This window comes from Palaemon carinicauda, unplaced genomic scaffold, assembly GCF_036898095.1.
Source record: "Palaemon carinicauda isolate YSFRI2023 unplaced genomic scaffold, ASM3689809v2 scaffold518, whole genome shotgun sequence".
NCBI classification, from domain to species: domain Eukaryota; kingdom Metazoa; phylum Arthropoda; class Malacostraca; order Decapoda; family Palaemonidae; genus Palaemon; species Palaemon carinicauda.
Genome location: NW_027171781.1, coordinates 12501 through 28730, shown reverse-complemented (window position 1 = coordinate 28730; position 16230 = coordinate 12501). Strand labels below are relative to the sequence as shown.

Below are 16230 nucleotides of genomic sequence, written 5' to 3'. Positions count from 1 at the left end.
GTCATTTTTAGGGCTCCTCCTCACATCCCTCCGTGTGACTAAAACACTAACAATTCTTCTTCACCCAAGGGGTTAACTACGGCAATGTAATTGTTCAGTGGCTACTTTCCTCTTGGTATGGGTAGAAGAGACTCTTTAGCTATGGTAAGCAGCTCTTCTAGGAGAAGGACACTCCAAAATCAAACCATTGTTCTCTAGTCTTGGGTAGTGCTATAGCCTCTGTACCATGGCCTTCCACTGTCTTGGGTTAGAGTTCTCTTGCTTGAGGGTACACTCAGGCACACTGTTCTATCTAGTTTCTCTTTCTCTTGTTTTGTTGAAGTTTTTATCGTTTATATAGGAAATATTTATTTTAATGTTGTTACTATTCTTAAAATATTTTATTTTTCCTTGTTTCCTTTCCTCACTGAGCTATTTTCCCTGTTGGGGCCCCTGGGCTTATAGCATCCTGCTTTTCCAAATAGGGTTGTAGCTTAGCATTTAATAATAATAATAATTTCAAGTCCCTCCTTGAACCAAACTCGTCACTCTACCGAGGATATGTGCTTCTCTTCCGCATAACTCTGCTCTATCACATCCATCACTCAAGTATGACGACTGAAATTTCAATGAAACCAGAAAGACTTTTAGGCTGACAACGCAGAGTAACCCGCAACAATAAATGCATCCGAAAATTTCATGTTATCGGAAAGAAAAAAAAATAAGACAAAACTAAAAGACCGAAATGCATCAATTATGGTGGCTTTCATCTTCAAGTCCTCTTATGGTAACAGTCATAATTATTATTATTATTATTATTATTATCATTATTATTATTATTAGCTAATCTACAATCATAGTTGGAAAAGCAAGATGCTATAACCCCAAGGGTTCCAACAGAGAAAAATAGCCCAGTGAGGAAAGGAAATAAGAAAATAGATAGACGATATAAGAAGTAATGAACAATTGAAATCAAATATTCTAACAACAGTAACAAATCAAATAAAAGACTTATATGTCGGTTTACCAAAAACTTGCATTGCCGAATTTAATTTTTTCTTTGTTTTTTCTAGGGGAAATTAAGGTTTTTTTTTCTTTTTAATTCTTTTAGTCTGAAATCTTCATTTTCTTTTACTAAACCTCAGAGTAATTATTAAATAGTAAAAATTGAAAAGAAACATTATTTCTGGAACCATCTCTTAATGGATTGTTTTCAATTCTTTAATACAGATTACAATGTTTTAAATTGTCAGAAATCCATATCGTTCACGTAACTTTTAAAACTATATTGAACTGCGTAATATAAAAATCTTATAAAGAAAAACATAATCAAACTTATCATAACAAAAAAAAGAAGAAAGAAACTAAGCTCAAACAACTGAGACAAATCATGAACGAATGAGTCGGTTATGAAAAATAAGTTTCTTTCTCTTCTTTTGTTCTGTCTTGGTTTCATTCTTTTTCACTCCTTTACTCTGGAGATTCTTTTAATAAAACCACTCATTGGATTGAGCAAAGAAGTCTCTCTCTCTCTCTTGGGACTAATTGAAAAAAATCTTTTCCTCGACTTAATTAATATATTTCCTTTGACGAGAGACTCGCTGGATGATCAGAAGACTAAAAATGTCCTCTTGTTATTAAATCAAAGTCAAATAAACCACCAATTATCTCATTATACACTTTAGGAAGAAACGGAGTTAAGCCTTCTAAATGTTATATATGTATATCCTCATCACCATCATGAAGCTTTGCTAGTCCACTGCAGGACAAAGGCCCCAAGCATGTCCTCCTTCCATATGCATATATGAGAAAAGAAACGTGTAAAAAAGTTGCAACAGAATTATGTTTGTTTGGGATGTGTTGATCGAATTCCCGCCATATCGTTGTCACCAGCGACACCAAACGCTTAATGAAGCTCCGCCTTCTTCTCCTCCTCTACCTTCCCCTAATCCCCCCCCCCCCCCCCCCCCACCGCTTGTCCCTTCCCTGCCAAACTGTACAGAGATCTCCCTTTTCTCCTCGCAAGGCTAAGGACCGCCTCCTTCCTTCCACTCTCCCAGTCTCCACTCCACTCTCCACCTTAGCCGACTACACAGTCTACACGACGTGACGAGTCAGTACCCGGCCATTCCTCCATTGACTCTGCAAGGATCAACATGGTGCTGTTGCTCTTCCCAAGTTTCAACTTTGCCTCACCGAAGCAACAGACACAGACAGGCCTTCAATTGTCGAAACAACGATTGTGTGATATTCCGTATCAATCGGTCAAATGAAGTCACAATCCCACAGTGATCGTCAATCAAGGTGAGATGAAAGTATTAAGCATGATTATGCAATACATTTTTTTTCTGAATATATTGCATTGAAATTACGAAATGTGTTGCTTCATTCACATATGCTTCATTTGTATTTGCACGGCGACATATTATCCATAGACCTACATGCTAATTTAGTATGCCATAGAATGTTGTGAGACTTGCCAGGTATATTCGAAAGTACATCATTTCAAATAAATTTCTTTCACAAAACAGCTTCAGACACAAGAAGGATCTCCGATAGACTTCAAGCAGAATAACCGGCTGGACAATGCCTTACTTAAAACCAGTAACCTCTGCGGTCTGATTTCGTGTCTCCTTCAATGAAGATCAGCGACGGTTGTCTACGAAAATCTTCCTTTAGTGAGTATTTTTAATCTTGAAAGGCTTTATGTTACAAAGGTTTCTAGAGAAGAAAAAAAGTGACGTCAGTGATTGTAATGTTTCAAAAGTAGGGCGATCCTCTTCATTCTTGGTCACTACCGTGAGGGGGGGGGGGGGGGACGCTATCCAACACGTGGCAAATGGCGGCAAAGTGTGCATTGGCTTTCTGCTATCACTGTAATTTCCCTGTAACCTTCAACTGTTCATGACTTTGAAACTTGATTACTGTAAGACCGTTTTTCAGAAGCAATCCTTACAATCTCAACCACTACTCTCGGGGACATTTCTGCTTTTTTAGTTTCCATGTGTTTACTTTTAACTTTGTTTAATTATCATAATATTACCTTTATTCAAACTTCATAGAGCAAATGGCTGAGGTTTCCTCTTTTCTGAACGATCTCCCCGGCCATAGCTCTAGGCCTTTCCAAGTTCAGAATCACTGCATTCTATTCCTGCTTCTTTTAACTTTTGTCTTTTAAAACATACATCCAGAAAACTGGAATCTCCTTCATTCAACAAATAATATCTTCTGTGCAATTTAGGACTATAATTTTTTATAGGAAACGAAATCATAGTGTATGAGTAGTTTAAAATCCTCTTTGGTTTAGGGGCAAGTGCCTTGTGCCAGGAACCCCTGCCTGACTTTGCCGGGCAATCTGAAAGAACGATCCTTTTTGGCTTTAGATTTCGATCCTGAGTAGGCCTACTTCGAAACCTGAATTCCAAATCAACTGTTTGTGTTCGGTTTTGGTAGCCCCTCAGAATCTGCACCCTTTTCCAGTTCAAGAGGGGTTTGAAGGCTCTATTGCAATGATGAAGGGGAGGACCACTTGAAGGGAGTCCCCCCCCTCTCTCTCTCTCTCTCTCTCTCTCTCTCTCTCTCTCTCTCTCTCTCTCTCTCTCTCTCTCGATAAAGTCCACGATTTATTTCTTGAGCAAAGCTGTTCGTGCGATGGCTTTTGCTATTTCAGAAAACCTCAACCTATCCTTTCATAAGAAACTCGGCTGTAATAAGTGTAGTCGAGTTGACTATATATATATATATATATATATATATATATATATATATATATATATATATATATATATATATATAAATATATATATATATGTGTGTGTGTGTGTGTCTCAGACATGGTCACTTGCACTCAAATCTGTTTTAGTCGTTTCTATGAGAGTCTAGAACCGACGTTTTCCTAGCTCGGTAGTCCATCGTCTTCTCTTCTTTTCCCTGCTACAAGTTTGTTTTAATATGTTTATCTAATTATAAAATGTATTCTTAAAGAAGTATATATTGTATATATACATATATATTATATATAAATGTATATATATACACATGAATAGTTTATAATTAGATGAACATATCAAAACAAACATAGCAGGAAAGAAAAAGACGATGGGCTGACGAGCTAAGAAAATGTTTGGGTCTAGACATGTGTGAAAATATATATATATATATATATATATATATATATATATATATATATAAATAAATAAGCACAGTATATTATTAATATAGATATAAAAATATAAATGAGTATATACAGTATATAAATTATACATATGTATATATGATATACACAATTATGGATACAGTTTGATTAGATGAACATTAAAACAGATGAACATTAAAACAATCATATAGCAGGGAAAGAAGAAAAGACGATGGACTGACAAGCTAAGAAAACCTTATTCTTAGTCCATTTCAGAAGAAAGCCCTCAGACATGCCCTTCCACTTGTGTGTTTTTTGTTTTTCTATGCCAGTCCACCTATAAATTTTGCAGTTCGTCAATCCATCGTCTTATATTCCTTTCCCTGCTTGTATTTACAATATCTAGGGACCCAATCTGTTGTTTTTAATTTTCATCCATTATCTATCATTCTCATTTTATGTTTTGTCAATGCACATATTGTCATGTAAATATTTCCCTGTATGTGTGTGTGTGTGTGTATTTATTTATGAGATAATCTCTTGACTTTTCTCATTTTACAGAGTCCATTGGATAGCGAAAATTGATCTTGCAAATATCAAGAGTAAAGAAGAGTGCGCCTCTGGACCATGCATTGCGTAATCTACCCTGAGGAGAACAATGCAGCTCTGAACTGCATTTTATGGACGAGCCTGATGGATGAAGGCCAGTTTCTCATGATAAAGTCTGCCCTTGAAAATGTTCATAGGATGTTACTTTTGTTCAAGTACAGAGTAGTTGCAATGTTTTCTGCACTGCAAAGCCAAGAAAGATTGTGCTCTCCACCATTTTTCCAAGAGATAGTTTCCTCCTGAGAAAATACAGAAACCAGCTTCTGATGCCAAAGCCATCACAGACTAGCCCAAGTGCATACCGGGTATCAATATGTGGGCATCAAAGGTAAGATGAGTCGATCAGTCAGTCAGTCATGTCCTTACCTCTTATGAAGTTAGCAATATTTTCAATGTGTGTTGCATTCCTTATTCAAGAGTGTGGTCCTGTCAGCCTCATTCAAAACTAGTATATATACATAAGGTTCCTATCTCTACCACTATCACTAACTTTCCTAAGTTCTGAGTGTCGCACACATATGGATATATGAAAGCATCAATTGTAGTACTTGCATTTGAAATTATAGCAAAGCTACTGCTACTTATAAGTGTGGCAGGATTAAGATAAGTGTTATACAGGGGCAATTAATATTGAAACCAAAGACCTCTTTACAAATTTAGATATAACTTAAGACAAAATGCTATACCGTTAGCCATGTTTTTTCATCTATTTGCTGCATCTATTTGGGTATGCATGTCGTATTCCTTTTGAATCATCTGCTTCATTGCAGGTGACACCCTCCACCCACCCCATACGTTGTTCTCGTAAGCTGCACACATTCCTATTCAGAGAAGCTTTCCTAGGATCTCTCTCTCTCTCTCTCTCTCTCTCTCTCTCTCTCTCTCTCTCTCTCTCTCTCTCCCTGCAATTTCGAATATACAGTAAGAATCAAGGGCGTGAGAGGCGAGTGAGCGGGACTGGAAAAAGAAAAATTAGAATTTTCAGTGACCCAAAACAAAAAAGTGAATATCATTCATTTCCCTCCCTCCCTGATTTATTTACTGTCGACTCCATACCCTATCTGTGTTATTTGTTCAAAGACACATGATGCCTCTCTTTGCCTAGACAAATACAAACAAGTTCTGCTCACTCAACCTCGCTGTCCAGCTTGTCACCCGACTCGCCACATCTGGAACAAACGCTGACCAGAGCGCCTTCGAAGGATTACGTGCAAGAAGACCCAACCCTCGTTGGGCTGCCCCCAATCCTCAACAACCTGCTCAACAGCATCCTGTTCCCCAATGTTCTCATTCTAGGCCTAGGGGCCACACCTACTCCTCCTATGGAGCTGCCCTAACCAATTCACCCAGTACTGCAACACCTACTCCTGGTCATGGACACACTATTCCCTCCTCTCAACGTTCTACATTCCTGTTTGAAAACCCAGCCCCTCAACCTAAACCTCAAAGATAACCTAGATCTCGAATTTATCCTCTTCCTCACCCTCAACCTAACCCAGCACTCCAACAACCTTAGTCACCCTACAATCCTTCAACCCCCTCAAATGCATCCCACATCCCTCAACCCTCTCCTTCTCCTTATGACCTTAGCTCTCCAGCTCCTTGCAACTCCGCCATCATCCATTATCCTCTTCTCCCACAGCAAAATCTCCCTCAATCAATGTCTCAACCCATACTATCCCACCTTATAATTAGCTTCCTTCTGCAACCCAGTGTCCTGGATCCAGCCATCACAACATTTATACAGAAAATGATTCCAGGTCTGGTAATAGATCACACCCTAAAATCGGCAATCAAGCACATCTGTGAGACCCTCTCTCGTGCCTTTCAGCAGTAACATTCGCGGATTCTGAGTCTTTTGAGCCCACCTCCCTCCCCTTAACCACAGGCATATAATTGCCTTAGGTTTTTATCATGGAACATTGCAGGTATCAGGACTAAATATGTTCTCCTGCAGTCACAAGTAGATGCAAAAACGTGATGTCATCCTCTTGCAGGAAACCTTACTTAGAGAACACGGTAGTTTCACAATTGCCAATTACAAAGTATACAGAACACACTTCACCGACACCTGCCGTGGCTTACTCATACTAGTTAAGAACACCATTCCTTTCAAAAGCATTAATGACATTGAATGCCACGAAGCAGAAACACTTAGCATTGAAATCACCCTGTCAAAAACTACATTTACAGTACACAACCACAAAAAAACCTGCAAGTGTAATTGATGCAAATCATCTTTTTGAACAGCTGAGGCTCGGGATGCCGTTTTTTTTCAAGTGACTTCAATGCCCATCATCCCTTCCTTGAGTCACCCTCTCCCACCAATACTACTGGTAATCATCTCTACTCCTTCCTTGAGGATATTCCCTTTGTGAAAGTCCTCAACAATGTAGATATTCCCACTCATATTGCTGGGGGACTTTTGGATCTCGCTTTCGCCTCCCACAACCTGTGCAATGGTTCTCTTTGGGACCTGCATCCAGTGCTCACAATCTCTACTCCTTGCTTGAGGATTTTCCCGTTGTGAAAGTCCTCAACAATGTAGATATTCCCACTCATATTGCTGGGGGACTTTTGGATCTCGCTTTCGCCTCCCGCAACCTATGCAATGGTTCTCTTTGGGACCTGCATCCAGTGCTCACAATCTCTACTCCTTGCTTGAGGATTTTCCCGTTGTGAAAGTCCTCAACAATGTAGATATTCCCACTCATATTGCTGGGGGACTTTTGGATCTCGCTTTCACCTCCCACAACCTGTGCAATGGTTCTCTTTGGGACCTGCATACAGTGCTCACAAGTGATCTCCATGTCATTAATATTGTCAATTGGCGATTTATAAAGGAATCAACTAATTAAATTATAAAAAGGAGATGGAAATTAAATTTAATGAAAGGATTAAGTTTTAAAAAGAATTAATTTTACGTTATATTTCGGGAGAGAATAAAATAAGTTCGAATGAATCGTAGAATTGGAGGAGGTAGGTATATTTGTGCTGTAAGGTGTGGTTTGGGGAGCGCCAAGACCGGTTTTATAGATCTAAGGATGATGTAACCAGAGGCCACGAAGGGTGGTGAGAGAGGGGGAGGAAGTAGAGATGACGGGAAGTTGTGTAACGGTCTCTTGGCGAGGAGCCAAGTGTTAGACAATGAATGAATGTACCAGACAGACATTACGTCATCGGTGGATGGGAGGGAGTAGGGTTTATTTTAGACAATGAAATGAATACTTCCGAAAATGAAGAAGATAATGAAGACTCTCCCTCTCACTCAACGCAAGAGAGGCGCGCCCTCCTCCCCTCCTCCCGATCTTGAGGGTGATATGATTATTTCCCCTCATAATTTGGAGGCTGTAAATACACTTAGTACCATTCCAAATATTTTGAAACTTGATCCCTCTAAACTTAAGAGAATATTCATAGTATGTGGGTATTCTTACAAGTACAATGTCAAAAGACTAGAGGAATATCCTACAATTGTAAAAGCAGAAAGATGCATCCCCAAGGATGGGGGTGTATCCAATAAGGTCAAGTGCACGTTTGAAGGTCCTCCCCCAGAGTTTGTAGAATTAGGAATCTGGGGGAGGTTTAAAGTAGAGGATTACATGCCTCCCCTGCTTCGTTGCCACAGGTGCCAGAGATATGGGCACCACCAGAATAATTGCAAGGCAGCACACCCCATCTGTGGCATTTGCTCTAAGAGACATGACACTTCTATTTGTTTAACGAAGTTCAAGGCTGATGATCCTACTGTTGCTAGATGCCCTCAGTGCAAACTGAGTCATCACTCTTGGAATAAAAGATGCCCTGAGAGATTGAGGAGGGAATATGCGAGAAGAAACCAAACCCCTCCAACTTCTAAGGCAGCTGGCTCTCAGCACAACAACACCCAGGTCCAAATAGACAAAATCAAGTTACCAATTATCCAAAGACTATTTCCCAAACAGACCCCTCTTCTAGTGATGCTTTAAAAGACGCACATAGGTCTGCTGTAGCCCAATCTACTGCTCAACACAAAACCCCATCATCCCAACCAACTCCTACCCCTTCCGAAGTTCCTGTCCCCCACCCAAAACCCCAAAGAGAACCTAGATCTCCTAGATCAGGGGTGGCCAACCTATGGCGCATGCACCAACAGTGGCGCATGGCACGATTGCAAGTGGCGCACTATACGCAAGAGATAATAAAAGAAAAAAAATGCCTGCTCATGAAAAAAATTGGTAATTATGTTCATATATTCTTATTAGTACCTTCAGGAATAACTAATGAATATTATCGATGCAAATTCAAAGTATCAATAAAGTAAGTACAGTTTACTTTGTATTCATGTTTAATCCTTTCCTTTACAACTGCTACACCTATCCACACTATCACACACGAATACATATATATATATATATATATATTATATATATATATATATATATATATATATATATATATATATATATATGTGTGTATATATATATATATATATATATATATATATATATATATATATATATATCAATGGATTATATGCATAACTGTTGAATATGTCCAAATCACCATAGTTAAATGATTGAAAGGGGTTAAACTTTGTGTGGTGCATCTGAATTAGAAATGTAATAAATTGGTGCATGGGAAGCAAATGGTTGGCCACCCCTGTCCTAGATTCTCTAGTCCTAACCACTACCCTCGCAATCCAACCCCCCTCCCAGTCAACATTCCTTCACCCCTTCAGAAATAACCCACTCCCGCCAACCTTCAACATCCAATGCCCCCATTCCTCCAGCTCCTAGTTCTTTCTCCAACACCCACTTTCCTTCTCTCCCCCAACAAAATCCCCCCCAATAAACCTCACAATCCTTCCTATCCAATCCTCTCATAAGTCTCATCCTTCAACCTAGTGTATTAGAGCCAGCAATCTTTTCTTTACTAAATAATTTTCTTCCAGGGCTGGTCCTTGATGAGGGCTTAAAGTCTGCCATCAGGTTTGTGTGCAATGCACTTTCTCGGGCCCTCTTAGTGTAAATTCGAAGACTCTGACAGTGATTTGAGTCTACCTCCTCCCCCTCTACCACAGGAGAACAAATACATCAATGTTTTATCATGGAACATTTTAGGGATTAGGACGAAGTATGCCCTTCTGCAGTCCCAGGTAGCTATACAGAGGCCAGACGTAATACTCCTGCAGGAAACACTATTGAGAGAAAACAACAAATTCAATTTTGCCAATTACAAAGTTTATAGACAACACTGGAGAGACACATGCCATGGCTTATTAACATTAGTCAAAAACACCATTCCCTCCAAAAGAATTGCAGACATAAACTGCCACGAAGCTAATACACTTAGTATACAAATTACTGTACCCTTTTAAACACTACACTTACTATACAAAATATCTACTTGATGCTAATCTGCTTTTTGCGGCTGCTGAGATGCAGGACACCATTTTCTCTGGAGATTTCAATGCTCACCATCCCTTCCTTAAGTTAACCTCCCTCACCAACACTACTGGAGATCATCTTCATTCATTACTTGAGGACTTTCCTGGGGTGAAACTCCTCAATAATGTTGATATCCCCACTCATTGCGGGGGGGGGGGGGGGGGGCGTCTGGATTTAACATTCATCTCCCAAAACCTAAATAATGGTTCCACTTGGGACCTGCATCTCCCTTGTGGACTGCCAACCCAAGAGCCTGGGTCTTTCTGTTGTAGCAAGGTGTTCTGAAACAAACAATGCTCCTCACCCTTAATTCCTTATGTTATTCGTTGTCTCGTAACTGAATCCTTATCCCTTATCCTCCCATCCAAGCTCCGTCACTATTTCGTGTTTTTTTACCTCCTTTGAACTTTCACTGCTATTCATTCTCCTACTCTTATTCCCTTTTGTTTATTATCTCTCTCCTACTTAGCTAATATTATTTGCTATCGTTCCCTCTACCCCTTAAGATTTTACTTGGGATACGTTTTTCCCCTTTTCTTCTGCCTCCAACTTTATTACTTTTTCTCTTTCCCGAGATCTCACTTTTGATAATGTTTCTTTAACTCTGTATGGCTCTTTTTAACATTTTAGGTGTGATTCTCGACAGGAAATTTACTTTTGAGAAACATTTTAGGTCTCTGACTTCTTCAATTGCACTCACAAAAAATTGCCTTATTGAGAAAGTCATTTAAGATTTTCGGTGACCAATCTATTCTGAAGAAGTGTTTTAATCTCTTATAGTTTATATATGAAATTGTACATTACTTCTTGTATCGTTAATTTTTTACCTTATTTCCTTTCTTCACTGGGCTATTTTTGTCTGTTGGAACCCTTGAGCTTATAGTATCTTGATTTTCCAATTAGGGTTGTAGCTTACCTAATAACAATAATAATAATAATATTTATAATTTCTGTTCTGGTTGAAAGTTTGTAGGTAGTGTGATTGTGCCTGGTATTGTTTATGTAGGGTTTAGCTCTTCCCTTTGTTATTGGTCTCTTCTGATCACCAATGTTATTGTAACTTGAAATGATACAGTATTTTCACATTCTCATCCATCACTACCATTTCACGGGATTATCATCAACATTTATTTGTTATTTTTCTCCCTTCAAAACATTTCTTACTGTATTTGTATAAGATTTTTTGCCAAAAATATATTATTGTACAACCATTATCAACAATGATGATAATCAGTCTATTTTTGCATGGTCACGTGTTTGTAGTTTTTGTTATTTATGCTTCCTGTACTGTAAGTTGAATAGAGAATTGGCTCTTTCAAAGTGTGTTATTTGCTGTTATGATCAGCATTGTTTCCTTTTGATTCTACCTTGCGAATTTATAACAGGCCCTTTCTTGAGGAAAGCATATTGTTGTTATAATACTCTGTTATTGTTTCACTTTATTTACATCCTTTTATTTAGATGTCTAATTAAGGCCTATGTTCTTGTTGTTATGAAAAGATACATTGTCTTTATTGTCTTACTTTATATTTTATTCAATACTGCCTGGCAACCTGTCACTATCATGTAAATTAACTACAGATTTGATTGAGGTAGTCTTCCCCTCACTTTATTTTATTTTTTGTCTTTGGTTTAACTATTATGTATTTGTGTGTACCCCTTGACAGAATCAAATTGCTTATGAATGTTTCACCAGCAATTGCAATCACTCCATTTCTCTTCGTGCATGATTCTATTCATATTCTGTTGAATACTATAGTTATCGCCAATTTATTTATTTTTATTATTCAGTCTCGTGTATAATTGTATATATGTTTTGTCAGTTTGAAGTACCAGTGAAGTAAGCATGTTGTTGTTGTTATGAAATTATTTTACTGAATCCCAAAGTAATCTGCCATCGTTTTGAAAATGGTTTTCATTTGATAGTTGATATCTGCAAGTAATGCAGGTCAAATGCAGATGATTTTTGTTTTGGTTTATATTGGGTGTGGTAGTTCTAAAACATCTGGTAACCTTTCACTATAAACCAGAGGATGTGAGTTACTCTGGTTTGGATGGGTTTGCCTTTCCGTCACTTTATTTGGATTTTTTTATTTCTTTGCTGTAACTGTTTGACCCATGACAGAAAAAAAAATTTATTATGAACATTTCACCGGCAATTGTAATAACTCCATCTATTTATATACAGCCAATTACTGTAATTGTCGCCAATTTTTCTTATTGATTATTTAGTCTCATGTAAAATTGTGAAGTAAGCATGTTGTTATTATTGTTGTTGTTATGAAATGATTTTGCAAAATTCCAAGTTTATGTGGAACCCTTTTGAAAAAGGTTTTCAGTTGGTAGTTAATATTGCAACTAATGTAGATATTGGGTTTGATACTTAGTTCTAAAACAAGGCATGATCATGATGTGTTTTTATTTAAGTTCAGAAAATTGGAAGCTTTCAGAATCTAGCAAAGTTTTTTTTTTTTTTGTTTTTTGTTTTATACTGCTAAGTGTGATGGAGTTTTTGGATGAAATGTAGGAAATGGCAGCCATATCCCGTTCTACTAAAGCAACGTCTTCTGTTTGCACCTGTTTGGTGACAGTTTTAATCCTGCTTTCATGGAAGGAGACTTTACCCTCAAATATTTGGTTGTTTATAAGTGAATACACAAAGAAAATTGATATAAAGAGGAAAAGATCATTGGGCGAATAAATTAGAAAAAAGAACATACTTATTCTTAAGAAGAACTTTCATTTGTCCAAGTCTTGTTTCAGCTTTAGCAGATGAAATGGAATATTTTGTAAGAGTTATGTAAATGTACTAAAGATTTTACATAATTCATAAAAGCTGAACAAGATAAAAGGAAATAGGTTGAACTTACTAAATGACCTTGCTAATGTGAACCCTTTTAGTTTAAGGGTGCAACATGTATTATGGCTTTAAGTATTTTTTATCAAAAGGTAACAAGAACAGAAATATTTCAACAAATAAAAGATATTGAACTCCTGTTATTCTCTAACTCCACTAATTTTTTAATAAAATTACAAAACTCTTAATTAGCTCTTAGTTGAAACCTACTTTTCTTATATTTCGATTTGGTAAAAAATGTGTCTCAGCAAATTATAATACTGAATTTTTGTTTTGACTGACTTTTCCCAGAATCTTCTATTTTTTTTTTTTTTTTTTTTTTTTTTTTTTTTTTTTTTTTTTTTTTTTTTTTTTTTTTTTTTTAACTAAAGACTGTTAGAATGGGATTTTTGTTCTGCCAGTCAGTAAAAGTGTGGTCAGGAGGGAAAGCTGTGAACAATTCCTGACTTTGTGTGGCACTGACCAACTGCTGTTTATAGCCTGGCATGGAAGGACCTTCCTCCCTTGGCTGTTGGTCTCAGCCATGTCAAAGCAGGTGAGCCTGTCGCTGCCTAAAGCAGTCCTAGATGAACAGACTTGATGATAAGATCTGTTTTCTTAAAAAAGGGTGTCCACCTGGTTTTTAGTTTCCCAAATGTAGCATGTGATATTTCATATAGTTTGGATTGCAGGTTAACAAAATTCATGTCAACGTGCAGAGATTTAAGCCTTTGAAATAGTGACTCTAGAGGTTGAAAAAACTTAGAGTAATTAGGTCTGAAGTTCGGAAGACAAATCCAAACCCAACGAGAACAGATTTTGATATATTGAGGAATAGTTAGCAAAGGCTAGTAGATAGTTAGCAAAGGCTAGTGGATAGTTAGCAAAGGCTAGTAGGTAGTTAGCAAAGGCTAGTAGATAGTTAGCAAAGGCTAATAGGTAGTTAGCAAAGGCTAGTAGATAGTTAGCAAAGGCTAGTAGATAGTTAGCAAAGGCTAGTAGATAGTTAGCAAAGGCTAGTAGGCAGTTAGCAAAGGCTAGTAGTTAGTTAGCAAAGCTAGTAGGTAGTTAGCAAAGGCTAGTAGTTAGTTAGCAAAGGCTAGTAGATAGTTAGCAAAGGCTAGTAGTTAGTTAGCAAAGGCTAGTAGATAGTTAGCAAAGGCTAGTAGTTAGTTAGCAAAGGCTAGTAGGTAGTTAGCAAAGGCTAGTAGGTAGTTAACAAAGGCTAGCAGGTAGTTAACAAAGGCTAGTAGTTCGTTAGCTTTTGATCTCTAACAAAACCAGCTTCAATTTATTCGTGTGATGTATGTTAACATTAGTTACAATTTGCTTTTAGTAAAAAGACGTTTTATGTTTTATGGTGTGATCGAAATTGGAACCAAAATATATATATGAATTTAAGGCGGTAACGTCCTTGTCTGGTGAACGCCAGACTGGGGTTCGAGTCCCGCTCAAACTCGTCATTTGCTTTAGTCGCTGCAGCCTCACCATCCATGTGAGGTAAGGATCTGAGGGGTTTAGGTCTAGCTGCTGAGGCATCAGCAGCCATTGCCTGGCCCTCCTTGGTCCTAGCTTGGATGGAGAGGGGGCCTTGGGGTCTGATCATATGTACTTTATATATGGTGAATCTCTAGGGTATTGTCCTGCTCGATAGGGCAATGTCACTGTCCCTTGCCTCTGCCATTCATGACCAGACAGACATGAGAGATGAAGACTCTCTCTCTCTCTCTCTCTCTCTCTGAGACCCTTTTGATGGAGACAGAGCGATTGATTAACAAATATCACCTAATGATCTACATACACATGACAGACAAAATCATCATGTAAACCCTTATTTGGAAAATCAACTATTCCTCTCGTTTTAGGGTGAAGGATATTTTAGGTCAAGGATATTTTAGGGTGAAGGATACTTTGGGGTGAAAGATATTCTAAGGTGAAGCATATTTAAGGGTCAGAGATATTTTGGGGTGAAGGATATTTTGGGGTGCAGGATATTTTAGGGTGAGGATCAAGAATATTTTAATATTTTAGGGTGAAGGATATTTTAGGGTCAAGGCTATTTAAGGGTGAAGGATATTCAAGGGCCACTCAGTGATAAGGGCTGCCAACCTTTTTACTTTGAAAGAAAAGGAGTAATGATAAATATTTTATTCAAGACCTCTTTAGCAGGACGATGAAATTAAATTCTGAAAATATATATTTTCCACTTTATATGTTATCCAAGTGATTATCAACTTTCTCTAAATAGAAATATTCTACCTAATTAAACTGTTGGCAATTCTCGTCCCCTCCTGTTGTGGTCATCCATTTTTGCCAAAACTGTATAGCCTACGAGTATTTCTCTTTAAGATTATTCTATAAATGCAAATATACTGTTTATCTAGACATTGTTATTGAGTGAACTCATTCTATTTCATATCTTATTCATCTATTATATGTAATGAATATTTTATACGTATTTTAAAATAAAAAGTACAATATTTTTTTTAGTTGATTTAGCGAACTGTGCCATGTTTCTAAAGCTATCAATAGATGGCCTCAGTGAGGTCATTTTGGAAGTAAAACATTGGAAAGAAAATCCAGCCTTAAGGAACGATGTAAGAGTTATCTTTCGATGTCCTTAGCCAATAGGCACACTCCATTCGGGCAACGGTAAGGAAATTAGCCAATAGGAACACTCCTTTCGAGCAACGGTAAGGAAACATATTCCTTAGCCAATAGGAACACGCCATTCGGGCAAACTGGTAGGAAATAGTGGTTTGCTCTTTCAGCGAAGTAAAAGAGCCAAATGCCAGTTCATGAAATACCATTGGAAAATATTCCTTTCTTGTACTTCCTTTTGAATGAATATATAGAATAAAACTTTGAATATTATAGATTTTATATTCCATTTATAGCAAGTATTGACAATAAATTAAACTCATATCATAATTACACAATACGTATGCACTCTTAATCAAAATCTCATCTATTGACTGAAAAATACATTTTTCATATTGATCTAATTTTTTGTTAACTGTTCTATAAGCAAAGACAAATCAAATATATTTCTATATTGTTTATTTTTTTTTTTAAATATGAATCTTGGTTGAGAAATCAGTTAACGTCGAAGCATTAAGTTTATACAAGGAATTTTTGAGTTTGTTTTTTAAGATATTAGGAAAAATATGTCTAAATATTAAAGTATATCCTTTGCAATTTACAGAGAGAGAGAGAGAGAGAGAGAGAGAGAGCATGTTTAT

At 37.3% G+C, this 16230-nt stretch overlaps 1 long non-coding RNA gene across 1 annotated transcript; it reads left to right on the top strand.

The window, feature by feature from the left end:
* Positions 1-2051: 2051 nt before the first annotated feature.
* Positions 2052-7064, top strand: LOC137637071 (uncharacterized). Its single transcript, XR_011043373.1, has 3 exons — positions 2052-2283; positions 2511-2657; positions 4676-7064. It is a non-coding gene; the product is annotated as an uncharacterized lncRNA (long non-coding RNA).
* The last annotated feature ends 9166 nt before the right edge of the window (positions 7065-16230 follow it).